Source organism: Neltuma alba, unplaced genomic scaffold (assembly GCF_004799145.2).
Source record: "Neltuma alba isolate B1F8T4 unplaced genomic scaffold, ASM479914v2 tig00011304_pilon, whole genome shotgun sequence".
NCBI lineage: Eukaryota > Viridiplantae > Streptophyta > Magnoliopsida > Fabales > Fabaceae > Neltuma > Neltuma alba.
This window is the reverse complement of record NW_021636013.1, coordinates 162587-170329: the sequence shown is the minus strand read 5'-3', so window position 1 is coordinate 170329 and position 7743 is coordinate 162587.

Sequence of the window (7743 nt, the reverse complement as noted above, 5' to 3'; positions counted from 1 at the left end):
CCCATCTGATACTCGAGGAAGCTGTCCTGTGAATTTATTAAATGACATAAACACTTTCAAACCGGATAGCCAGAAGCCCGATATGTGCTTTCTAATTGGGCTGTGAGAATTATTATGGCCAAGGATTTTTGGGAGTGTACCACTCAACTCATTGAAGCTAATATCCAAATATCGTAAAGATGATGATTCGTTTACGATATTAGAAGGAATAGAGCTGTTAAATGAGTTATTAGATAGATCAAGGTAACTTAATCCATCAAGCTGGCCAAGCCAATCAGGTATTGATCCTTCGAGTTTGTTGTTAGATAGATCTAAGAAATTCATATTTCGGATAGCCTGAAAAGTCTGGAATTTGACCTCTCAAGTTGCATTGACTGAGATGAAGATCGGAGAGATCTTTGCTGAGATTGAACAACCAATTAGGTAATCCATGTCCAAAATCATTTAGATCAAGACCAAGATATGAAAGTGAGCTAAAATTGGCATATTGGAGAGATCGAATAGAGCTGGTCAAATTACAGTCATGCAAATATAATCTCTCCAGAGGTAGCAAAGGCCAACGATTGCACCCAATTTGTTTCACTAGGAAGATGAATACCACTGAGATCGAGAGCAGCTAGGGCAGGAAGTCGAGAGGGCCAATAATGAAGATTATCAATGTGAAGATGAATATTGTCTGATAAACTCAGTTGAGAAAGCTTAGAAGAATTTGCTAGCAAATGACTTCGAGTTGCGAAGGAATTATTGATAGACCCATGCTTATGCGTTCAAAGTCATTGGAGTCCAAATACAACACTTCAAGAAATTCAAGTGCAAGTAAAGAAGATAAGTTGATTTCACCTCCAAGGATGTTAGATGATTGTAGCTTGACAGATCAAGAGCTGCGACTCTATTGTCGTAGTCACATGAAACTCCTTCCCATTGACAGCAATCTCGGGAGGGGACCAAGAAGAGAGGCGGTTGGAGGGATCAACAACGCCTTGTTTGAAGCTTAACAGTGAACTTCGATCCCTCTCATGGCAGCAAATGATTGTGTTGAATCTCACTGCACATAGCAACACCAACAAAATGAGACATATTTGTGATGTGAAACGAAGAATGATCATGATGGTTGTTTGATTAAGAGACGAAGTAGCGATGAAATCTGTTTCTTCAAGTGAGTGCTTGTTATATATCTATAGCAATGTTTATATATGGTGAACTTGATGTTTGGTTATTTATTTCAAGGGAGAATTACATGATTTTTTTTTTGTAATTTTGTTGAAACTATATTTTTTTGGGGGAAAATTTTACGTACAGCGAGCTAAAATTTTAAAAAATATATTGCACGAATTTTTTCCTCCAATTTTTTTTCACAAATTTCTCTTTATTTTCAAAATCTATAAAAATATTCCAAAAAAAGCAAAAGATAAAATACACGGACTTGTTTTAAATGGTTTTCAAGATTTAATTCCCTTCTATTTTCATGATAAGTTACTTTTGAAAGTGGAGACTGGATAGGAGGTTTTATGATTAAAAAAAATTGAAGAAGATTGATATGATGATTATTATCTTTGTTTTAAGGAAGGTATAAAAGCACTTAAAAATAAAATGCATGTTTGTATAATTTTAGCAAAATTTAAGAGAATTTACATTAATTCTCAAAAATAGAAGAAAAACTCTGCGTAATTTTCTCAAAATACAAGAAATATTTGCATAGCTTACTCTTTCTTGTTTTTTTCTCTTAACCTTTTCACAGATGTCTTCCAACCTTTTTTTTCAAGTCTTCCGAGCTTCTTTTCCTCGTATTTGCCGCAAATCCAAAATGATCGTCTCTCCCTATAAAAATGGGAAGATATGAGAAAAAGAGAAGTAAATGACACGGTGGGGGAAAGGAGTAATCCTTGTTAGTGGAGTAGTAGTTGATGAATCACTTTTGTAATAAAATACTAATTACAAAGACGTCCACGACATAAAGCCAACACAAGCATAGAAATTGAAAAGGGTTGAAGCTAGTTAACTTTGTCTCAGGATCCCTTCCCATTGCTTTTGAATTACTTTTTCTCAAGAAATTGCTATGTAATAAAATACTCATTACAAAGACGTCCATCAAGTTATTAGTTAATGCCCCCATTAGTCTATGACAAATTTTTAAGTAGTGAAATATTCTGCCACTCAAGAATGCTCCCTCTCCTTCTATGGAAGAAGTATTTGGATAAGCATGGTTTTATTTAACTAATTTTTTTAATTTTTACTCCTCCAGTTCTTAATATAAGACCCATTTAACAAATTGATTAGATTAAGGAAGTTAGGTAAGTTGGTTAATTATAAAAAAAGTGACACATTTTTTCTAAAATACCATAAATAATCTTCTTAATACCCCCTCTCCCTCTTCTATTTGATTATAGTTGAGGGAGTATCTATAAGGGTAATTTAGAGAAAATTGAAAATATGAGAAATGGGTCTTTATTAGGACCAAAACTAACTCAAGAATTGGGTCCTATTAAGGACCGGAGGAGTATATTATCTTCATTATATTGATTAATAATTTATTCTCTGTTTTTTTTTTGCCAGACACACATACTCTCTCATATTTTTTTCTATTCATTCTCTTTTTATCAGTGATTTTTTTTGAAAAAAAATATTTTTATTTGCTGTCTTTAATTCTTTTTTTGGCCAATATTTATTGTCTTTAATTCAACATACAAGAAATACAAGCAATATTTGTATACGTTATTCTCACTCAAGCTTCCGTCCTTTTTCGAGTCTTATCCCCCCCAACAAATGTCTTCCTACCTTTTTGCCAAGCCTTCCTACCCCCTTTTCCGGCCATCAAGTCTTCCGACCTTCTTTCCAATATCTTTCCTCCAAATAACAGTCTATCACTTTATTTTTTTTAGTACAAGGATTTTTTTTTTATTTTCGAAAGATAGAATAATATAAGAGTATAATAATATAAAATTATAATACAAATATCTAATATCTGAATATTTTTTTAGTGGCACTCAATATCACTAAATTAATTTTATGTATCTAACACTCTAAAATATTATTCAATTACACTCGATATGTACTAAAAAAAATCCAGAATATTGAGTTTTGCTACAAAATTATTTTAGGATATTGGATACCCATCCCCCAAAGCCCAAAACGATGAGCATTCTATACTCATCAATTTGATGGGCAGGGAATGAGCACTCGAAAACTAAGCGAAATGTGCTTTTGGAGACAATACTCCTAACAACCTTTTTTGGGAGCCGTTCCTAACAAACTTGTTCTTTTTTGCGCAGTTCATGCGTTTCAATTTTTTCGTTAGTTTTGTGTAGTTTAACAATTAAATTTTTCATTAATTATATGGTCATAGTTATATGAAAATTAAATATGAAATTTAATTTTTGTTTATTTAAATATTAATCTCTTAACTTTAGACGTTAAAGTGATTATTTTGAATGAATTTTAATTATTTAACCAAATTGAACCCTTTGATTTTATTAAGAATGTTTGTTTCCTTTAGAATCTAAACTTTTTAAAATTAAAAAATTCTCCTAAATAATGATTAATATATATATATCTTATTTTGTTTCTGTATTTTTCCAAATTATGTTATATAAACTCAATTAATCTTCAGAAATAATGAAGTCCCAGTTGCTTGCTTCCAAGTTTTCATCAACGTACTCAGGACAAATTTGTCTGAAACAAGTATGTGGCGCACAAATTAAGCCATAAAAGTCACTCATAATCACGCATACAAATTAAAGTTTTCATTTTGTGTTTAACTCATTTGTTTTAAGAAAGCTACTCTCTAATTCTACTTTAATATGATTTTATTTGTGTACTTTTAATGAATTATTGTTTAACAGATAGAGAATTTAAAATAAAAAAATAAATTTACAGCTATCTCTCAAATAAATTTTTTTTTGTATACAAAATTATAAGTTAAAATTTTAAATTTGCATTAATAAAAAAAATAATTTTGCACAGTCTGGATCTTAACAAAATAATCAATACCATAGTGCTTATCATTGTAACCCGAAACAATAATCATCTCCTCATTGTTGTGCACAAAATCTAGCCATAAGGGTAAGATGGTGATTTTAACCTTTCCAATTTCTCAAAATAAAAAATATATTTGCAAAGGTTACTTTCTTAATTTTATTTTCTTGACTAATTCACAGGAGTCTCCCAATCTTTTTTCCAAGTCTTCTGACCCTTTTTTTCTCCCAGTCTTCGCCTCAAATCCTTGTTAGTGGGATTAATACTTGATGACTACCACTGTTGCAATAAAAGTATTACAAAGACGTGGACAACATATATAACATCAACCCATAAGCATAGAGAGACAGTAAAATAATTGCATTAATTATAACTTTGTCTCAACAACCTTGCTGAGTTCCCATTGCTTTTGAATTATTACTTTTTTCCTCAGGAAATTGCTATGAATTGGGTAAATAGTTAATGCCCATCGAACACGAAACGCTACAAGTGATACGCTATTCTCTGTGCAATTAATAAAATATTTTAAACGCTAAAAATATTAAGCTTAATTTTTAAAAATAATAATTCTTGGCACGCAAAATTATTATGTGAGACTAAAGATTTTATAAAATTAGGAGACCAAACTAAAAATTTATTTCAAGTTAGATGACTAAATATGCTTTTTTTTTCCCCTTACCATCTTTCTTGCCGAGTGAACCTGAAAGTATTTCCCAGCATGTGTTCTAATGTGTGTGTCTGTTTATATATATATATATATATATATATATATATATGATACTTCAAAAAAAGAAATGTAAATTCCGAAATATATACTTCGAATTCTAAATCGTTGAGGGGGAAAAGACTATGAAGTCTGAATGCAAATACTAAAATTTGTATTTATCTGAGAAGGAATATTGGGGGAATCATATAGGTATCATGAAATTTATAATACTATTAATAAATTTGGTATAACAGTGAATCATGAAATTTATAATATTATTTATAAATTTGGTATAACAGTGAATAATAAGTTGTCCAAAAACATTCAAAAAGTAGCATTTTTACAACTTTAGTAACGTGATTAACAAGTTCTGTAATGTTATTAATACAAAATAATTTATTAAACATGAAATTTAATTTTGTTTACTTAATTATTATCCTCTTACTTTTAGACGTTAAAATGTTTATTTTGAACGAATTTTAATTATTTAATTAAATTGAACCGTTTGATTTTATTAAGGATATTTGTTCCTTTGTAATCCAAACCATTCCAAAACAGAAATCTTGTTCTTCTTAAATAAATAATTAATATCTATATTGTTTTGTTTTTGTGCTTTTCCAAATGAAATTATATTATATAAACTTAATTAGTCTTCATATAACGAAGCTCTGATTGCTCGCTTCCACATTTTCGTAAACACATTGCAGAGTTTTGTGATAATAATGAAGCTTTTGTTTTTCTCTCTGTTTGTTTGTTAGGGTTTACGCGTGTCATTTTCATCTGTTTAACTTGCTTTTTGGTTGTGTTAAGCTTTTTGAGGCCCTACTCATAGATCTTTATTATTTTATACAGCTTGATGATTTTTTAAGAATCTTCAGCAGTTCCCACTGCTTTTGAACTACTTTTTCTGAGGAAATTGCTGTGAAATGGGTAATAACAATATAATGGCCCGTCCACGGTCCCTTTGAATAGCTATGAATTACTTTTGAATTACTCCTTATCAGTTCTCATTGCTTTTGAATTAGTTGTCTTTATCTGCGTTAGGACTGAATTATAGTAGTTTCAATTCTTAATATAAAAGCTGGTTTGAGTTTTATTTTGATCCTAAATATAAGATCCCAATCTAGTTTGTCCCTTATATTTATCTATTTGTTTCAAAACAGTCACTGTGATAGTTACACATATTAAAGATTCCATCAAATGGTAGTTCTAGCTAGTGGTATTCTAAGGAATTTAACTTATATTTATTACAAATAACTAATTCAACAAACTTTTTTAATTTACTCAAATTAGTCAACTAACTTTTTTATATTAAGTAACGGATGTAGTAAATATAAAATGATTTGGAGACAATTATTCTCTTCCATTCATTGCTTCTACCCCACCCATCATCCGCGCTAGAATTTATATAATTAACAGCAAAATCTAAATGACACAAAAATTTGTATAATTATTCAACTTTCCATGAATGTTACGCCCTCCATTTCTATTTATAAAAAACACTTCCTTGAGAAAAGGGCATGTTTCTTTTTATAAGAGACATTTTAAAGATATTTTTTAAAAAAAATATTAAATCACATTTTTTGCTTATTTATTATTTTTAACCAATTTTAACTAATTTTCTGTTCAACGGGTTTTGGTTAATTGTCTCTTATAATAAACAATGGAGGAAGTAGTGTTCTCGGCAGTTGAGTATTTAAATGAATATTTCAAAGATGAAAGAGTACTTCAATTTATGGATTTTAATTAATACTCTTTCTTATTACTAATATAAGAGCTAGTTAATGGTTAAATTTAGTTCAAAATATAAAATTTCAGTTTATTTTGTCTCTTATATCATTTTTTTCAAACTAATTTATCTAACTTATAAGTTAATATAGAATCTAATTTTATAGAGGATTACTTCAGGGAGATTGCATCACATTTCTAAAAATTAACTAATTTATCTTATTTTTTTAAACTATATAAAATTAGTTAAGTAGCTTTTACGTTAAAAATTAGAAGAAATAAGAATCATTCGTCATCAAAGTAATTGGAAAAAACATCCTCAGTTTCAAATCAATCACCACCATCGATTGCCGCGGCAAGGTATCCTCATTCCTGAGCATCACCACGCAATAATAAATATCTCTCACAATCCATGCATGCCGCGGTGTTAAATACATGCATGTGATATTTTCTCCGTTTAATTTCACCATGTAATATTTTACACTGTAACGTCTTTTTCTATTTCCATCTCTCCTTATTGAAGGATAAAGTTGTCAAGTAAATAATTAATATCTTATTGAAATTATAGAATGACCATTGTTCGGAAACAAAGCTAAGCACCCGAAATTAATAAAACTTACAGAAAAAATTAACATAAATTAATTAAACTTTATAATGTTACTCCATTTGGTTTTTAATACAGAAGCTTATTCAGATGTTTGTTTTGATTGTAAATATAAGACTCTAATTTATTTTATTTTTTAAATTTATAATTTATCCTCAAACCATACATATTTATTGCATATATTAAATTAGGGCTTTCTATAGAAGTAGCTCCAATTACAAATAATTAAAGAGGATATTTTAGATAAATAAAAAATATTTGCATAGCTTACTCTTTTTATTGTTTTTGGGTTCAAGTGCAATTTTGACTATGATCTTATTTTTTATGTGCAATTTTGCCTCTAATCTTTCAGTAAAGTAATTTTACTCTTAGTCTTATTTTTCAAGTACAATTTTATTCTTGATTTTTTCGGGTGCAGTTTTACCTTTGATTTTTAGTGCAATTTTACCCGTTAGGATCAAAACTGCACTCCAAAAAAATCACAGTCAAAACTGTACTATTAAAAAGATTAAAGTTAAAATTGTAACTAAGAAATAAGATCAGGGTTAAAATAGTATCTTAACCCTTGTTGTTTTCTTCATCCCCATTAAACAAAATTCTTTCAAACTTTTCAAGTCTTCCGGCTTTCTTTCCCACGTCTTTGCCACAGATAACAGCCTATCACTTATGCAAAGAGTATAAGTCTTCGTCTTCAGTTACTCTGAAATCGCAGATTCATACTTAATTCTGCTCC